The following is a 19,062-nucleotide window of genomic DNA, read 5'->3' as shown; positions in this document are numbered from 1 at the left end:
GGACATCAGAAGTAAAAGGCCCCAACAACCACAGTTGAGCCCAGTAGCCTGTGTGTGCCCCGTGGACCTCTGAAAGGGGTTCTGATAGACAGTCTTCACCGTGATTTCATGAGCCTTGCAGCTGTACAAACCATGGCTTCTGGATGTAGGCAGGAGGAGGAGTGGATAAAGTCAGAGAACTGTTTATGCCTGTTAGCTTCCCCTTTTTTTCAACAACGGAAAGAACAGGTAGATAAGAAGTAGATAAGAAAGAACGATAGCAGCAGATGTTGAAACTGCACCTGTCCTCACACTGTGAGAATGTAGTCATGCTTTGCTGAGATTCCATTTTGTATATAGCTTAACTTACTAAACCAACTGACTGCACACAGGTGTGGCAGAGCATGCTCGGAAGTTGACCACTTTGTATCTCTCAAGCTTAAGCTAACATATCTCCACAACTGTGTTTGATCGCTGTGTCTCATTCTCATTAACAGACAGGTATACCTGATTGTGCGTTCACAAACTGGGGGCCCGTCCAGGTTCTAGGTCAATCCAGACTGACCATAAGGAGCCACGGTCAAGGGGCCGGTTGAAGAACCGACTGACTTTGAAGTATGTACCCGCTGAAGGGATTGCGTTTCCCGCTGTAGCAGTCTGAGGCGATCACCAGAGCCACGAGACACAAGGTTGACTCAGATGGCTCTAAAAGAACTCAGAGACAACACAGTAGTCGAGACCTAGTAAGAAGTGCCACGGATGTGTGTAATGATGTGAAATTATATGAGAGACGTCTAAGGATAAATATGGCCTTAGGGACAGTACAGTGCGTTGTATTTTGTTACGTGATGGTCCAGCATGTTGTCTTTAGTGGATAGTGGTAGGACGGGAAGCATTTGCATTGTGATAAAGAAGATTCAGCATTACTGCACTAAAATAATTATCTTATAGAAGTAGTGAACATGGTTAGTTGTTGTAGTAAATTGTGTGGTGTAAATAAACATCATGTAGATGAAGTACAGCCATGTCCAGTAGAAGGAACTCCAGCATGGAAGATGACTGAACAAGGGATGGAGACTGGGCAGTTTTTGCATTTATAGCATGAATATACTGACAAGGATCCCTCATAACAGCTTCCATTGAATGGCTCTTTTGATTTTGATACATTGCATTATCTAAAGGAATGTATGTTTGAGAAAGGAAAGTGAGACTGTTGCAGTTTGATGTCCTGTGAGAAAAATACGCCAGGCAAAAACGTATGAAGGAAATAATGAAGACGGAAAGGAAGAAAGTAAGGGAATATGACAGAAAGAAAAGGGCTGATGAGTTTGAAGGACAGAACGACATTTATGGCATATAAACCAGAACAGATGGCCTCGTCTGATTCTATTTCAGAGGACACTATAATTGAACACATTTTCACTAAAAGACCACACCCGCCACCCTATCAAGCGGTTGCTGATCAATTAAGGCAAATACAGGCCATATCAAAACCCCTGGTTACGATATGCCTGCATTAGAAGAACAGGGAGACACAACGGAGGATGACCCTCCTTTCCCTCCTCTTCCCCCAAATGTTCTGCATTCAGTGGGACCTGATATAAGTCACTAAATTATTAAGAAGCACCATAACACAAGATATGCAAGATCAAATTAAAATATTCTGTCAGAACTGACTAAACATGGCACTCAGCAGGATGCCGGTAAGGAGGATAGGAATTTAAATACTTGTAAAAATGCAGTGAAAACCACTATAATACTAGAAATGGGAAACGTTACATCCTTTATGCATACGTTATAATTCAGTAAGGTTTAAACAAGGTCAGCTGCAGGACCAGTCGCTGCCCAATAATTTCACCTATTATGACAGCGGATCTGAGACATTTGCTTGACGGATGCTGAATGTAACACTGCATTTGACCTATATCTTAAATGGATTGATAAGTAACAATCCATATGTGCTTCTATGATAGCCCCTATGTGTGAAGTACAAGGTTTTGATGCCAATCACCCTCATTATCATGTACATGTCCCCTGGACTAAAAAGGAGCTCACTGCGTTCTCCAAACAGTACCCAGATATAAGGGAAAACCATGATGAATGGTATGCCAGGACGGAAAAGATATTGCGCAGAGGCCATTTAACATTGAATGACCTAAGGCCAAATGTTTTCCTGCATTCTCCCACCTGATATATGGAAGAAGTGCAGCAAAGAAAACTTTGAAGATGTTTACTGGACCACAATTAATAATACTGGATGCCTGGAAAGCTGAGGGTCAAGTCACTGATGAAATAGCCACACTGCCAGGCAAATTAATGGTTAGATTGCATAGATTAGTTCCCCTTAAGAGACAAGATTGGACAAAATTTAACAACTGTAAATGAGAAGAGGGCTCAAATGTAGCAGCCTTCGTCACCAAACACAAAAGGTGTTTTCTGCCCGTAGTGGGATGATGCTGCTGACGAGGGGGTCCAACAAGCCATCTCCAGTTGTTTTGTAAATGACCATCTAGAATGTATAAGATGAACCATCCACACTTATGAACCAACATAGGGAGTAAATCCACTAACAGAAGTACTGGTTATTCCCCAATACTACACTGAGAGACAGGCAGGGGAAGATCAGAATAAGGATAAGAAACATAAGGAGTTAAAGAGTAAGGTGTTGTTCCAGCAACTACAGCAAGGCAGAGTCAGGTCCACATTTCGGGAACAATAAGGGGATACTCTGCACCAAATTACAGACCCCAGAATGCCAAACTATATAATAAGTGCCACTATTGCAAATACCCTAATCATTGGATTAGAGAGTGTCCATTACTACAGAAAACAAACAGGCGATGCTCCATGTCACGTGGACATGCCTCAGGGGGATACAGAAATTCTTCTAAAATAGGGTCACAACAAAATAATGATATGCCCAATAATGGCCCCTATGCCACATATTATGCTAATGACACTAGTTCCCGGGGACACTAACAAAACTACCTTGTTAGATAGTGAACAGATTCCAGATGATAACTGTCCCCTAGCCCGATTATGATTTTGAATAATAGGGAAGCCCGGGAAGGAGCTTAGAGCAGGTGGAGATCCCAGTAGATCCAAGAGGGCCATATATTGACGCGATGGTAGAAGTACAAAATAATAAATTCCTCCTGGAGACTGAGTCTACTAATTACTCCATTTCTCAAAAAATAATCCCACATGCACTCCACTCGGGTAAGTACACCACCTCTGTGGGTTTTTCAAACATCCCCATATATAGCCCTGTCTCCGCCCCACTGACATATATCACTGGCCCAATAACTGAAAATATTCTTTTGTGTTAACAGATAAATATGCCCATAACTTGTTGGACATAGATTTGCTTAAAAACTGTACCAAAATGTACTGCCAATGGTATTTACCTCAACAGTACAGAAAACTCACCCCTTACTCACCCGCACTTACACTGTCCAATCCCAGACAACAATACCATATTGGGTGTTTGACGGAGTTGACAAAAAGGCCTGGGTCTCTGGTAAAAATGACATGGGGCATATGACAAAAGCACCTGCACATATAACATTTAAACAAAATGTTCCCCTTCCACAAATACCACGCTACAAAATTTCACTGGAAGGGGAACACGGAATAGAGATAGTTATACAAGACCTGGTTCGGAAAGGGGTGATAAGAGAGATACAGGGTTTCCCATGCAATAGCCAAATCCTCCCTGTATTAAAAAAGAGTGATGACCCCACTAAGGAAGATGTCTGGAGGTTTGTGGTTGACCTCCACGAGATTCACAAAATATTGAAACCACATTTTCCCGTGGTACATAACATTGCCACCGTGTTAGCTGACATTCGTCCTGTTGCATGTTACTTTTCTGCCATGGATTTGAAAAATTATTTATTTTCCATTCACCTGCATGAAGACTTACAATACCTATTCAGTTTTTCATTTGAAAATCGCTCATGTTTCACATGTATTACACAGAGCTTCAGGGAAAGCCCCTCTTTTTTTTCACAAGCACTAAAAGCACAACTAGACACCTTTCAGTTGACACCAGTCACCGCTCTCATAAAATACACAGATGATATATTATTGGCCAGCACCAGCGAAACAGATTGCGCTTATGACATCATTGCCCTATTAAATTCCCTTGGTACATATGGCCACAAGGTCTCTCCCACTAAATTGCTACTTAAGCCACCTCCTGTTGAAGGGGGAAACGAGACTTGACCCTCAAAGAGTGAAAGCTATACTGAACATTCAATCCCCTACAACACAACAACAAGTACAAGCCTTCCTGGGTATGGCAGGCTCTTGCAGACTATTGATCCCCTATTTTTTTCTTTCTTTTAAAACCCTTGTAAAAACTCACAACTAAAGACAACCCACAACATTTACTGTGGTTAACTGAACACCAGAATAGCTTTCTGCAAATCAAACAGGCACTTTGTGACACTCCTGCTCTTGGAATGCCTGACTATACTAAAGTATTTCATCTTCCTGTACATGGGTAGATGGGTGCACACTTGCTGTTTTTGTACAATAGGACAACCAGAAAATGCCCTGCGCCACCTTAGAAATGGTTGCTCAAGGCTTATCAGCAGGTCTGTGTGCAACTGCAGCAGCAGCTGTTTCTCTAAAACAAGCAGAAATACTGATTCTCAGACACAAAGTGCATCTGTGTGTGCCTCACTCTGTAGATATACTATTTACAAAAAGCAGACTCAACATTTGCCAAATGCCAAACTAACAGATTATGAGTAATGTTTGTTTAGTCCTCATTTCACAATATTGATCCCAGCTCAGCGCATTAGCGTGCAGCGCCTGACCACTGTATAGCTGCTACTGTTTTTAAAACCTCCGTTTTTGTATTTTGGTTTTTCTGTGTTATTTTATCCCCTGTTTTTATATTAGTCGTGCCTTTCAGCTCAGTGCATCTGTGTTTAGTTTAGCGCATTAGCGCGCAGGGTGTGCACAGTGTATAGCATCTGATGCTTCTATAATACCCTTGAGGTGTGTTTTGGTATAATTTCCGTCCCCTCTTACCCGCACTGCTGCCATCCTACCTGCATCTTAAAACGGACCTTATCACCGCTTTTTTGCGGGCCCCTCGCCCTTGTCACGTTGGCCGCCATCTTTGGTGAGGAGCGATCCATCTCGCGCTCTAGTCTTCCTCTAGGAGGCTTGACCTCCATAAAAGGCAGGTAACTTCAGGGCTCTTATCCCAGCTCAGCGCATTAGCGTGCAGCGCCTGACCACTGTATAGCTGCTACTGTTTTTAAAACCTCCGTTTTTGTATTTTGGTTTTTCTGTGTTATTTTATCCCCTGTTTTTATATTAGTCGTGCCTTTCAGCTCAGTGCATCTGTGTTTAGTTTAGCGCATTAGCGCGCAGGGTGTGCACAGTGTATAGCATCTGATGCTTCTATAATACCCTTGAGGTGTGTTTTGGTATAATTTCCGTCCCCTCTTACCCGCACTGCTGCCATCCTACCTGCATCTTAAAACGGACCTTATCACCGCTTTTTTGCGGGCCCCTCGCCCTTGTCACGTTGGCCGCCATCTTTGGTGAGGAGCGATCCATCTCGCGCTCTAGTCTTCCTCTAGGAGGCTTGACCTCCATAAAAGGCAGGTAACTTCAGGGCTCTTATCCCAGCTCAGCGCATTAGCGTGCAGCGCCTGACCACTGTATAGCTGCTACTGTTTTTAAAACCTCCGTTTTTGTATTTTGGTTTTTCTGTGTTATTTTATCCCCTGTTTTTATATTAGTCGTGCCTTTCAGCTCAGTGCATCTGTGTTTAGTTTAGCGCATTAGCGCGCAGGGTGTGCACAGTGTATAGCATCTGATGCTTCTATAATACCCTTGAGGTGTGTTTTGGTATAATTTCCGTCCCCTCTTACCCGCACTGCTGCCATCCTACCTGCATCTTAAAACGGACCTTATCACCGCTTTTTTGCGGGCCCCTCGCCCTTGTCACGTTGGCCGCCATCTTTGGTGAGGAGCGATCCATCTCGCGCTCTAGTCTTCCTCTAGGAGGCTTGACCTCCATAAATGGCAGTCACACAGTCGCGCAGCGTCATCGCGCAGCGGGATCGCCGGTCTTCCGCCGGAGTTACGCCAGAGTTCAGCCCGTCTGCGCCCGTCCGCGCTGAGGACGGGCTGCAGGTCGGGCTGGACCAGGTTTATGTACCTCCTCACTCAGGTAAGACAGTTTTGCGCTATTCCTCATCTGCGCTGTGGGCCCTTAGATCTCCCATATGCTCCGCCTTGCACTGCTGGACTCCATTGGACCTATTGAATTTTTATCGTTGTACTGTCTGTTTTGCCCCCTTTCATCCCCAGGCCACTTGTTTTACCAAATCATGCTCTTCCTTCTCTGGGCCCAAGGTTTTTCATAACACTGGGTTTTTAATAAACGCGCGCTCGCTAATTAAGCATAATCTTGCTTTCCACGATTTCGTGGACGAAAGGCAGCCTGACTGGGTCTTCATTACGGAGACCTGGGCTACTGACTCTTCTGGACATGACCTTTTGTTAGCCATTCCTGATGGCTACTCTCTACATCGGCATGACAGACCTAAACGCAGAGGAGGAGGTATTGCCATTCTTTTTAAATCTCCCTTGTCATGCACGTTTAAGCCACTGTCTTCGCCCCAAGACTGTTTTGAAGCTCTATATTTTTGTATCATTTGTGCCCCCTCAGTCTCTTTCACGGGCATACTGATCTATAGGCCGCCTGGGTATAGAGCTAACTTTGCCCTGGATTTATTGAAAATTCTCGAACCTTATTTTGGAAAGCCCTCCTTTACTATTCTAGGTGACCTCAATTTCCATCTTGATGAGGTTCACTCTAAGGATACCATATCACTGGTCGAATCTCTTGCATCCTGTGATTTTACCCAGCTTGTTACTAATGCCACCCATATAGCTGGCCATATCCTTGACGGGGTGTTCTCCAATGATACAAGACTTTCCAGTGGCTTACCCCTACCCCTGGTCTGGACTGATCACCTTGCTGTCCCTCTGCAGCTTGCCTTCTCTCTTTCTTATGGGATTAGGAAAGGGACTTCCCCTTTTGTTTCTAGAAGAAACTTTAGAAATCTCTCGAATGAGGTTCTGGCCCCCTTTGTTTCCACACCAGAGGCTCTTTCACTAAAGGATGCGGCTGAGGCAGCACATGATCTGCAGGATTCCATCGCCAATGCAGTGGAAAAACTTGCTCCTGCATCCCTGCGATATGTAGCCCGGCGCAAACCATCAGCACCATGGTTCTCGGACCATCTCAGAGGACTACGACAGGGCTGTAGAAGCAGCGAGAGAAGATGGAGGAAATCTTGGGATCCCATGGACAGGGAGGCCCATAAGTCTGCTCTTCGTGAGTACAAGAAGAAAGTGATTATGGAGAAGCAGAAATACTTCTCCAGCCTTACCAGCTCACTCACTTCCTCTAGGGAGCTCTTTAAAATTGCTGACTCGTTGTGCTCCCTCCAACTTCCAGACCCCGTAGTCAGTTCTCAGCGTCTCTGTGATGATATTGCAGACTTCTTCCATACTAAGATCTTAGATATTCATACCTCTTTGGAAGTACAACGTCTTGCCCTGCCGGAAAATCTTCTATCAGTCCCTTTCAGTCCTCCTTTAGTACCCCCTAGCCTTCTTTCTGCATTTCCTTTAATGTCTTTGGAGGGTCTCAACGGCCTCTTGGATAAGATCAAATCCTCCTCTCCTCTTGATCCACTGCCGCTCAAAAAATTAAAAGAGTGTAGGAACAGTCTTCTCCCTCCCTTACTTGAGGTGATGAATAAGGCGATTGTTCAAGGCATCTTTCCATCAATATGGAAGAAGGCTATTGTGAAGCCGCTCCTAAAGAAGCCTTCACTCGATCCAGGCCTCCTGAAAAATTTCAGGCCGATCTCTCTGCTCCCCGCACCCGCAAAAATTTTGGAAGTCCACCTGAATCGCCACTTATCCTCTTTTCTTGAAGTCTCTGAGTGTCTTGACATTACCCAGCATGGTTTTCGAAAACACCACAGCACAGAATCCGCTCTCACCTTTGTAGTCGATAGCATCCGACGCAAGGTGGACGCTGGACAAACAACTGTTCTTGTGCTACTGGACCTCACAGCCGCTTTTGACACTCTGTCCCCTGCCATTTTAACATCTCGGCTTAGAGAGGCAGGTGTCACTGGTTCGGCATTGAGTCTCCTCAATTCCTTTCTCCTTGATAGGGAACAAAGAGTAATGCTCGGCAACCACCTCTCCCCTGCAAAGTCTTTGCAATGTGGAGTGCCACAGGGGTCGGCATTAAGTCCCACCCTGTTTAATATCTACGTGGCCCCCCTTGCTAGACTAGTAAGATCGCAGGGGATGGAGGTGGTATCATATGCCGACGACACCCAGATCATGGTTTCGCTGACTAAATCCTCTGTCATAACATCTGCCTTTGGCTTCCGGTCTTGCATGCAACATGTTGCAGACTGGATGGTTGCAAACTCCCTGAAGCTAAATGGCGATAAGACTGAGGTTTTGATTTTCGGGAAGAACCAAGAGGTTTGGTCAAGTGAGTGGTGGCCTTCCTCTCTGGGTATCTGCCCGACTCCATCTCAATCTGCCAGAAATCTGGGTGTAATGTTCGACACCTCACTCTCAATGTCCCTACAGGTGAATCGGACTGTTTCGACCTGCTGGGGCGTGATCAGGACACTCAATAGAATTTGCAGCTATTTGTCACTTCAAGCTCGCAAGCAGATTGCAGTCGCCCTTGTTGGCTCCAGGTTGGATTATTGCAACTCTCTTTACATGGAAGCCAACAAGGGCCTTATACATCGACTGCAAATCGTGCAGAATGCTGCTGCACGTTTTGTCCTGGATCTCTCCAGGTCTTCTTCTGCTACTGCTGCGAGGAGAGACCTTCATTGGCTGCCTATTCAGCACAGAATTAACTTTAAAATTCTGTGTCTGACATACAGAGCAATGGAGGATGAATCTAAAGGCGCCATCAGCTCCTTGCTTACTCGTTACTGCCCTTCAAGAAGTCTGCGTTCTTCAGGGCTGCTTCAACTTGTTGTCCCTCGATTTAAGCTCGCCAGATGGGGAGCCAGGGCTTTCTCAGTTGTTGCTCCACAACTTTGGAACAGCCTGCCGATAGAGCTGAAGACTCTGCCTTCTCTAGCTCTGTTTAAAAAGGCCCTAAAAACCTGGTGCTTCTCTAGAGCTTACACAGGTTGAGCTGCAGGAGCTTTGCTATGAGCTGGATTTGAATTAGGCGCCTTGACGCCCATTGGGCTATGTTTGCGCATGACAAGATCCCTTTTATTATTACATTGATGTACCACACTTAATCCAACAACCCCCTTGCCCTTTCCTCAGAATGATACGGACACGCCCCATGATTGTGTACTGATCACAGAAGAACTGACCAAAGGGAGAATAGATTCATAGAACACACCAATGGAAGAAGGCGATGGTGACTTATGGGTTGATGGCTCTTGCTTTAGGCTCAAGGATGGGACAACCACTGCAACCTATGCTGTTACCACCTTACACAATGCCATTGACATGTGTATGCTTTTCAAATTATTGGCACATGCCGCAAAATTAATAGTATTAACAAGAGCATGTGAGCTGAGCAGTGGATAAACTGTGAATATATATACTTAAGAGGGGTATGCATCGCAAAACAAGCCTGGGTCCTCCGGGCCATCAGGGACACTCTTAAGCACTTAGATCGGAACTCTCAGCCCTAGACAAGGCTCACTGCTCCAACCAAAACCCAGACATTCTTGCTAGCATTCGGGTTAAAACCTCCGAATATCATCCGGAGGCCAACCACGAAGTCAGCTGCTGGGCTGTGAGGCGATGGCCCTGCAGATATGGCAAGGGTGAGCGGCCGGGCAGAACTCTGGCTAACTTGCTGCATAAGCCCCACGCGTCTACTTATATGGCGGGGATACGCGCCGACTCGGGAGCCAGACTCACAACACCAGATGATATTTTAAACACAACCACTAGTTTTTATACTCAACTCTATACCGTGGGCTCCGTAGAGGACCCTGACTCCCTTCAGCAATATTTTGGTTCAATCAAGCTCTTGTGGCTCAGCCCGGAAACACCATGAAGAACTTGATGCCCCATTTACCAACGAGGAAATCACCCAGGTTATTTTGGGACTCCCTGATGATAATGCCCCCGGCACGGACGGCCACACGCCCACCTTTTATAAAGAGTATGCCCCACTCTTGATACCCCATCTGGTGGAGATGTATAATGAATCCATTGAAGTCGGTTGTCTTCGTCCCTCGCTTCCTGAGGCGCTCATCACACTTATATTGAAACCTGACAAATCACCAACATCGTGCGACTCCTACCGTCCACTTCGCTCATCAATACTGACAATAAAATACTGGCCAAAGTGTTGGCAAACCGGCTGCTTGCCCTCATGCCGCTAATAGAACGTCCAGACCAATCTGGCTTTATTCCTGGCCGCGCCACCTCGCATAACCTCCGAACCATTTTCGCGATCATACATCAAATTAATCCCTCTCTCCCGGCGGTGGCTGCACTTCTCGGCGCTACTAAAGTGTTTGACTCTCTCGAACGGCCTTTCTTGTTTCCTCTTCTGACCCGCCTGGGCCTCACTGCGGGCTTTATTTAAAACATTAAACTGCTATATACTCTCCCCACGGCTCGCATCAAACTTAGCGGCCAGATCACCAACCCCATCAAAATGACTAGGGGCACACGGCAGGGATGCCCACTCTCGCCATTACTCTTTGCTATTGCCATGGAACCCCTTGCTGCGCGGCTCTGCCAACATCACACACACCAGGGCCTTCGGTTCTCTGCCCGCGTTTTGGTCACCTCCATGTAAGTGGACGAAATTGCATTATTTATCCAAAAGCCGCACAAGAATCTAGATCCTATGACCAGAGAGGTCATATGCTTTGGGGGACTTTCGGGCATACAAGTGAACTGGAGCAAATCCATTTTATTCCCCCTGACGGATGCCACACAACCTTGTTCGACCGAGTTTCTGCTCAAATGGGCAACTGAGCCAATTAGTTACCTGGGTGTCTGGCTCAGCAGAAACACAGACGAAATCTGGTCCGCTAACTATGGTAGAGCCATTGAATGGCTGGAAGCCAAAATCCCAATCTGGAACAAACTTCCACTTTCCTTATCTGGCCGTATCGCAATTGCTAAAATGATTTTCTTGCCAAAATTCCTATATTTGTTCCTAAACATACCACTCCCACTCACCATGCAATTTTTTAACAGACTCCGATCCAATCTAATCTCCCTGGCATGGGCAGGGCGCCAACCGCATATCACCTATGCTATTCTGACGCTCCCTTTTGCACGCGGGGGCCTTGGGGCCCCTGACCTGCAACTATAAGCTTACAGCGCCCAGGCTAGCTTCTTGCATTTTTGGCTCCACCCGACACCATTCCAACCACACACAGCTGTAGAGGCGGACTTGGCCTCCCCCTGGCCGCTTAGCACTGCATTGTTCCAGACCTATAAAAACCCCCAGAAAGAGATAAAGACTATTGAATTCTTCCTTTGGGCAGTGGAGGGACTCCGTAAATACAGCGGTACTGACACCTTATACGCTCCATCCATGCAACTTACTGCAAATCCCGCCTTCCCCCGCTACAAAATCCTGGCACGGTGCGCCGCAAAGCGCTTGGTATTAGCATAAATGCTGACCTACACCCAGACGGCCAGTTCCTTCCTCCCCCTAAACGCACCGCCACACTGACACCCACACTATTGGATAGCCTGCTGTATCACCAGATGCATGTGACATACAAAAGCTCTAATAATTTACTCCCAGCGCCACCTCCCACTAACGCGGCGTTGGAATATATCCACACAGCCACTACACACCGTAAGCTTGTCACCAGACTGTACTCACTATCCATGGCGGCTACATCTGCTAGCGCCGAGCTGGCACACAGCGCCTGGTGGGCGGACCTGCTCGACAGCCCTACACCCGAGCAATACTGTTGCAGCCAAACAGAAAAACTTTCCCCTAACTACAGACTCAGACAGTTACATTTCAAGTTCCTCCACAGGCTATACCGTACTCCAATTGGGCTGCGCAGGATGGGCCTCATTACGGACGCACGCTGCTTGCGCTGTGCGACACCTGGCGCCTCTTTTATACATTTAGCGTGGTCCTTCCCCAAAGTGGCAGCCAACTGGTTGGAAGCGTGCGCATCCATTGGTGCTATCGCATCAACCACTCTTGCACCAAACCCCCTTCTGTACCTACTTGGCTATGTCAAGGAGGTGCCCGATGCCCACAGGTGCCTTGTGGCAATGTTGCTGGTCTTGGCCAAACACAGAGTGACAATGCACTGGGGGCGAAGACCGGCACCTACGCTCAAACTCTAGCTTGCTGATGCGGCATATTGTCAGACACAACTAACAGAATTTTGGAATGTTATGCCGAGCGCTAGCAGGCAGCACGATATATGGGGACCTCTTATTTACATAGTCTGGCGGACAACACTCGGATCACCACGACCCAGTGAGTAGCTCGGAGTGCACACCTGCGCGGGCGACAGATGCCTAGATAGAGGACACGTGGAACTCCACATATATGATTACTGTTATGTCTCTATTTGCCTCTCTAAAACCCCTTCCGCTTTCATATGGGATCTGTTTCTTTCTGATGCGTATCTCAGAGACAATCACAATTCCGCCAAGTTACTAATGTACCGAAGAATGTGCCTTAAATCCTCTGTAAAGATTGATGCCATTGCTGAACAGCATGTATCATTGTGCTTCTGTTGAAGCCTCAATAAAAACTTAAATACATTTTTTTTTAAACTGTGAATGTATATACTGATAGCCAATTTGCATTTGAAGTTGCACATAAATTTGACAGGGTTTGGCCAGAAAACGGTTTCCTCACGTCTCAAGGAACAAAGATACAATATGGTCCACTGATTAAATACAGACTGCTTTATCACTGCCAAAAAGAGTAGCCATTGTCAAATGTAATGTACACAAAAAAAATAACAGCTGATGTTGTAAAGAGAAATGCCTTTGCTGTTGAAACAATCAGACAAACAGCACAGAATGTCATGTCATTAACATTAATTATTTCTACTTTTTGGCTTGCCCTAGATGATTCCAAGTGACAATGGGGTGAACTTCCTCAATGAGGTAATGGAGTTGGTCTGCAAGGCAATGGGAGTACAACAGAAGTTCATTGTGTATATCTCCCCAAGGCAGCCGGCGCCATCAAATGGAGAAATAGTACCCTGAAGGCCAAGATAGTAAAAATATGTTCAGAGTCCACAATGACTTAAGTAGATGCCTTGCCACTTGTCCTTATGAATATGCGAACTACCCCAGATACTGTAACACATCTCAGCACACATGAAACAGTGACTGGAAGGCCTCTAACCTGTTTGGGGGCCCCAAAAGACATTGCTAACAACACAAATAACTGATAACCTGCTCCAGAGTATTGTGTTAAATTGACAAAACGTGTTTCTGCCATTCATAAACAGGTGAAAGACCCCTTGCCCTTGCCTCAGCAGGGGCCTTGATACAATATTTAACCCGGCAAATGGATGATGGTCAAGAACTTTCAGAGATCTAATTGCTTACAACCATGCTTGAAGGGTCTGTACGAGTTCCGCTAGCAACACAAACAGGAGTGAAGTGTCCAGGATATAAGAATTGGATTCATGCCTTAAATGTGGAAAGAGCTCCCTTACCTCAGACCTTGCCACCGGCTGCAGCACACAGTATTACACCAACAAATGTGCCACCTCACCCCCCTCAGCCCATCAAGGATGCTGGCCCGCAATACAAGCCGTGCCCAGGCCCTACAGTAAGTCCATCTTCTTGACCCAACCAACTATAGCTTACTATCGGGTCCAGAGCTGCGAAGTACTGGTGACCTCTCAGGGCCTAGCGATGGTAAAGAATAAAGACCCTTACTGCTCAGGAGGGACAAGGCGAATGGAAAGGAACCATTCTGACAAAGAAATTGGGAATACCATTTGCTCTGATCATTACTAGACTAACAGCCGTTGTCATCTGCTTGCATGATTTATACTTCCTGAAATTACTGGGTTCAAATAATACCACACTTACTGAAGATCTGCACGATCACCATTCCAAAAGTACAGTGAAAAGGTTGCCATACAATGATGAATGCTATGGCGAATGCCTATCATAAGGAATTAAATGTCTCTGATTGATGGATTTGTCTAAAACCTCCTTCTGTTACACAACACAAGATGAATGTGTTGCCTTCGAGTTTGACGCTTAATGATTCTTGTTATATTCTATTTAAAGCAGTGATCACCTGGTTTTCTGGCCCGAGGGGTATTGATGTCAGATGCAAATACAGAGATGAAATAGTGGTACCTTTGGGTTATTTTCTCTGAGGGGAAGGTTCACCCTACAGGGACGCCTTCAAAGATAGTGTCATGAGTAAAAGATATAAACAAATTGTCCTAGGGAAGAATAGTTCAATTACAGCACCTCTACCTTAATAAGCCTCCGGCCTTATGGGTAACAAGAGGATCACGAGCAATGAGACGGAGTAACTGCACCCATGTATTCAATCTGGACAACGCCTCTTGGCCCTCATTACCAGTGGAGCTAGGGGATACCTCTGCTCAGGAGTTTGGTGATTTTCAGCTAGAAATACTATCTATGCTAGGGGTAGCAATGAATTCTAGAAGTATCAGGTAATTAGGCCGATTGCTAGAAGCAACAATAAATGAAACAACATGTGTCCTAGGTAATATTACGGTAGAAATGGCAGCCATGAAACAGGCAACTCTCCACAATCGTATGGCACTTGACATGCTCCTCAAAGAGAAAGGGGGCGTTTGTAAAATAATGTACACTGAATGCTGAACATTTATACATGTAAAGCCCCGGATATTTATAAGGCCATGGAGAATTTACATGACATAGTGTTACAAGTGTATAATTTTGCTGAACGAACATGTGGGATGATATTTCTTCACTATTTGGAGCCCGGGGTTGGACTATATTAATGGTAATAATAGGTATAATTATTACAATATTAGTCAAGTGTAAATATGCTTCCTGTTTGCTGTCAGGCAAGTACCAAATTGTGCATCCCCCCCACCAAATAAATTTCACGGTTCAAGTGTCATGATACAGCAGGAAAAACTGTCCCCTCTAATGCAAATAAATATTGAATAGCAAAGCATGAATACATTTTAATGGTGAGAGGACAGGCGCGGTTTCAACATCTGCTGTTGATCGTTCTTTCTTATCTAATTCTTATATTCTTGTTCTTTCAGTTCTTGAAAACAATGGGTAAGCTAACAAGCATAAACAGTTCTCAGACTTTACCCACCCCTCCTTATGCCTACATACAGAAACGTACAGGGTTTGTACAAATGCGTGGCTCATGAAATCCCGGTAAAGAGACAACATGGAGGAGCAGGTGCTCAATATCAAATTTATGCTCCCGCAGGTATGAGGTAGAAGGCTGTTAGCATTATAAGAGATGACTTGGAGGTTTGGAATTATATTAGCATCTGAAAAGACAGACTGAAGCCCCAGCCGGTATACTACCAGAATATCAAGAATGAAATATCAACATGCCAAAATATCAACAACCAGAATATCATGAAGGTAAGCATATTTGGGTATCGGTTTGCTACGCTTAGGTCCATATTATATGATTTTGAATAATATGTATCTTCCAGGTATGCAGATGTGGAATTACTGACAGTAAATCTATACTTATCAATATATACTTACCTTCATGATATTCTAGTTGCTAGTATTTTCATCATAATATTTTGTCATGTCAATATTTTTGTACTCAGTAATCTGACAGACCCCCCCGAAGAGTGCTAGCAATTATGAAAATGTATCTGGAAGGAACCAAGTGATCAGGTGAGGAAGACACTATGTAGAAAGACAATACTGCCAATGTGGGAAACTGTTAACCCACCTTGCAGTGAGTACTGGAAAGAGTTAGTGAAGAATGATGAGGGAGTAGAGGACCTTCATGAGTAATTTCAGCAGCCATGTGGGCGTGTAGTTATTAGTGGACGAGATAGAGATCTTTATCTATGTGGATTTCTAGGTCTGCGGCAATACCGCAGAAGCAATAACTATGTTACTATACCCATAAACTATTACCATGAATACTAGCACTTTGCACAGATACATGGGAAATGCCTTGCAAAAAGATCGTTCATGCAAGCTTTAATGCAAGTATTTGTGCAGAGTAACCAACAGAAATGCTGTTGATAAAAGGCTAGTTTTTTTCCACAATGTGATGCAGGAGTACCACATTTGTAAGACAAGAATATTCCATTAGTCTTAACCAGGGGAGTCTGATAAATGTGAGTAAACTGATTAGTACAGTTTTTGTAAATGTTGTGGCTGAGCGCCTGAGTGGAAGGTACAGATATTCTTAGATGTGATGGGGACAGAGGATTTTGGTCTTTACAAGCCAGCTTGTGCGCAGACAACTAGCTTGAGTAGGGTGCAAAAAAAGTCTTATCACTGCCATTTTGGATTATTTCCTTTGATAGTGCCAATGTGAAGAGACATTTTGGCCAAGCAAGTACCTTTTAAAGTTAATGAGGGGGTCCTAGCCAGCTAGGCTGCAGAAAGGAATTTCTGGTTTAGTTCTCAACTGATGTGCCTGTGGCAGTCTTTCAAAGGAGTGGCAAATTTCTCCCCTTTGACAAATATAAAAAAAATAATAATAATTGCATCATATAGTGGGGGGAATTGATTGAACTGGATTATGCTAGCCTCTTCGTGATGACCTCATCAGCAATATTAGGATATGGATGAGAAATGCCAAAGCCCGTTGCTTCAAAAGGGCTTTGCGGGCTTGCAACCAACTCAGCACAGAAAAGAAAGCAAGGCCAGATGAGACACACAGACTTTGCAGAAAGGTGGGAATGCACCCTTAGGCAAATCATGCAAATCATGTTTTTACTGTTGCCAGGGTATGACAGTACTTATTGCTGGAAGCCAGAAGCATGGATGTTGATCCACGTGGCTGATGCTCTCACCATATCTGTAGAGCAGTACAAGCTATTGCCAGATTTATGAAGTTGTCTCTTGCTGGAACAGATTGGATTTGATGAAGCTGTGAAGTACAACATTTAAGAACTGAGGTACACAAAACCCATGGGGAATACACAGTATACTGATTCTCCTGGTATAGCCTGGATGCAGAGCCATAAAGTCAAACATTAAGTAAGTAGACAATTCCTGTGGTCTGGGAGCAGGTCCCAGATCCATTGTTCCCTCATGCTACCAGTCCTACCTCCGCCTCGCTCTTCCTGCACTCATTACTGTGCCTTTTCCCTCACTGAGTACGTCCCCTCCTTTTGTGCCTCACTCCTCTGAGATCTCCTGATTGTGCTGCTGTTGCTGTGACCACTTGTGCTTCCTTCCCCCTCTGACTTCTTTTGCGCCTTCTCCTCCAGCTCCCCATGTGTGCCTCTTCTTTCCTTTGCTTCTTGTGCCATTGATCTTTACTTGTCTGTTGTGCCTTTTCTTTTTCACCCTTTTTGGCGTTTTGTGACTGTATTTTGCACTCCCCTCCTGCTCATTTTGCCACCGCTCTGCCTGTTTCCCACCTTTTACCAAGCCCCACCCACTGCAACCCACAGCCCCTCCCACCTCCTAGGACCTACTTAATGGAGCCCACAGCGGGTGCTGCAGGCGTGCCAATGACACGCCTTTCTGTGCCCGTCCGTGCCCAGACCACGTCAGGGCCAGGAACCCTGGCTCTCATCACCCCACAGCTAATTCGCCACCGACCTCCACGCCCTGAACACCGGACGCCTCAACAACCACTACTGACGCACCACACTCTATGGTAAAACCATTTTCCTGCACCAGTTGTACCATCATGCTGCAGAGCTCCACGCCAACCTCTCGCCACGCCAGACCAGCAGTGTACCACCAGCTCTATTATTTACTCTTCAACATGTGCTTGATGTACAAGCCCTCCATTCAGTTGAGAGATCTCATCATCACCCTCGCACCCGTCGTAGTCTTTCTCACCAAGACCTGGCTCAATCGGTTATCTGCCCCGACATCGCCACAGCTACACCCGACGGATACAAAATCACCCACCACTATCACGTCAACAACCCCGGAGGAGGAATAGCCATCATCTACTAAGTTACCATCTAGTGCACCACCACCGAGAATACCACCACCCCCATGGAACACCTCAACTTCAAGTTCCACAAGGACAGCAAGTCAACCAGCAGAGGGGCACTTGCATACCAACCGCGCCCCAACTTCTACAACACCATTGCTGACTTTGACGCACCCCTCGACCTGGATTACAACTACATCTTCCTCAATTACCTCAACTTCCACCTCGATGATCCCAATGACAACACCGCCAATCTCCTCGACAGCATGAACAACCTCAGACTCACTCAACTAGTCTGCAACCCCATTCAACCCGCAGGACACACGTTGGACACCATCTTCCCCTGCAGCAACTGCGTCAAGTACAGCCACCTCACAGAAGTCACATAGACCAACCACTCCATCGTCCACTTCAAAATCTCCAGGCCCTACACCGCCACCCCCAAGATGGCAAGTGCCACCCACCGTAGCTGGAGCAAAGTGTCAGAGATCCATTGAACAGACACCCTCTACACCTCTAACCCAGCTGCCACCACCAACATGTACCAGGGAGTCAAAAACTTTCACACCTGGATCACCAACTGCGCCAACAGCATTGCCCTCATCAAGAGCAACAGACGCAGAAGATCCTCCAAACAGGTCAGCTGGTACACCCAAGAACTGAGAAGAGCAAAACACGATCGCACACTGAAGAGGAGATCGATGGCGCACCGGCAAGGTAACCTCTGACAGGACGGCCTTCAAAACCTCCCTCAATCTCTACCACTGCCTGCTGAGGGTAAAAAAGAAGAATGCCCTAGCCGCATGCATCGAAACCAGCTCCAACCACAGCAGAACTCTTCAACAGTGTCAATGCTACTGAAAACAACATCATCCCCTCACAAGAGCTCTGCAACAACCTCACCGACTCCTTCCATGACAATATCACAACTT

The sequence above is a fragment of the Triturus cristatus genome, chromosome 4_2, assembly GCF_964204655.1.
Source record: "Triturus cristatus chromosome 4_2, aTriCri1.1, whole genome shotgun sequence".
Lineage (NCBI taxonomy): Eukaryota > Metazoa > Chordata > Amphibia > Caudata > Salamandridae > Triturus > Triturus cristatus.
The sequence above is the reverse complement of the archived record's forward strand: the minus strand, read 5'-3'. Positions refer to the sequence as shown.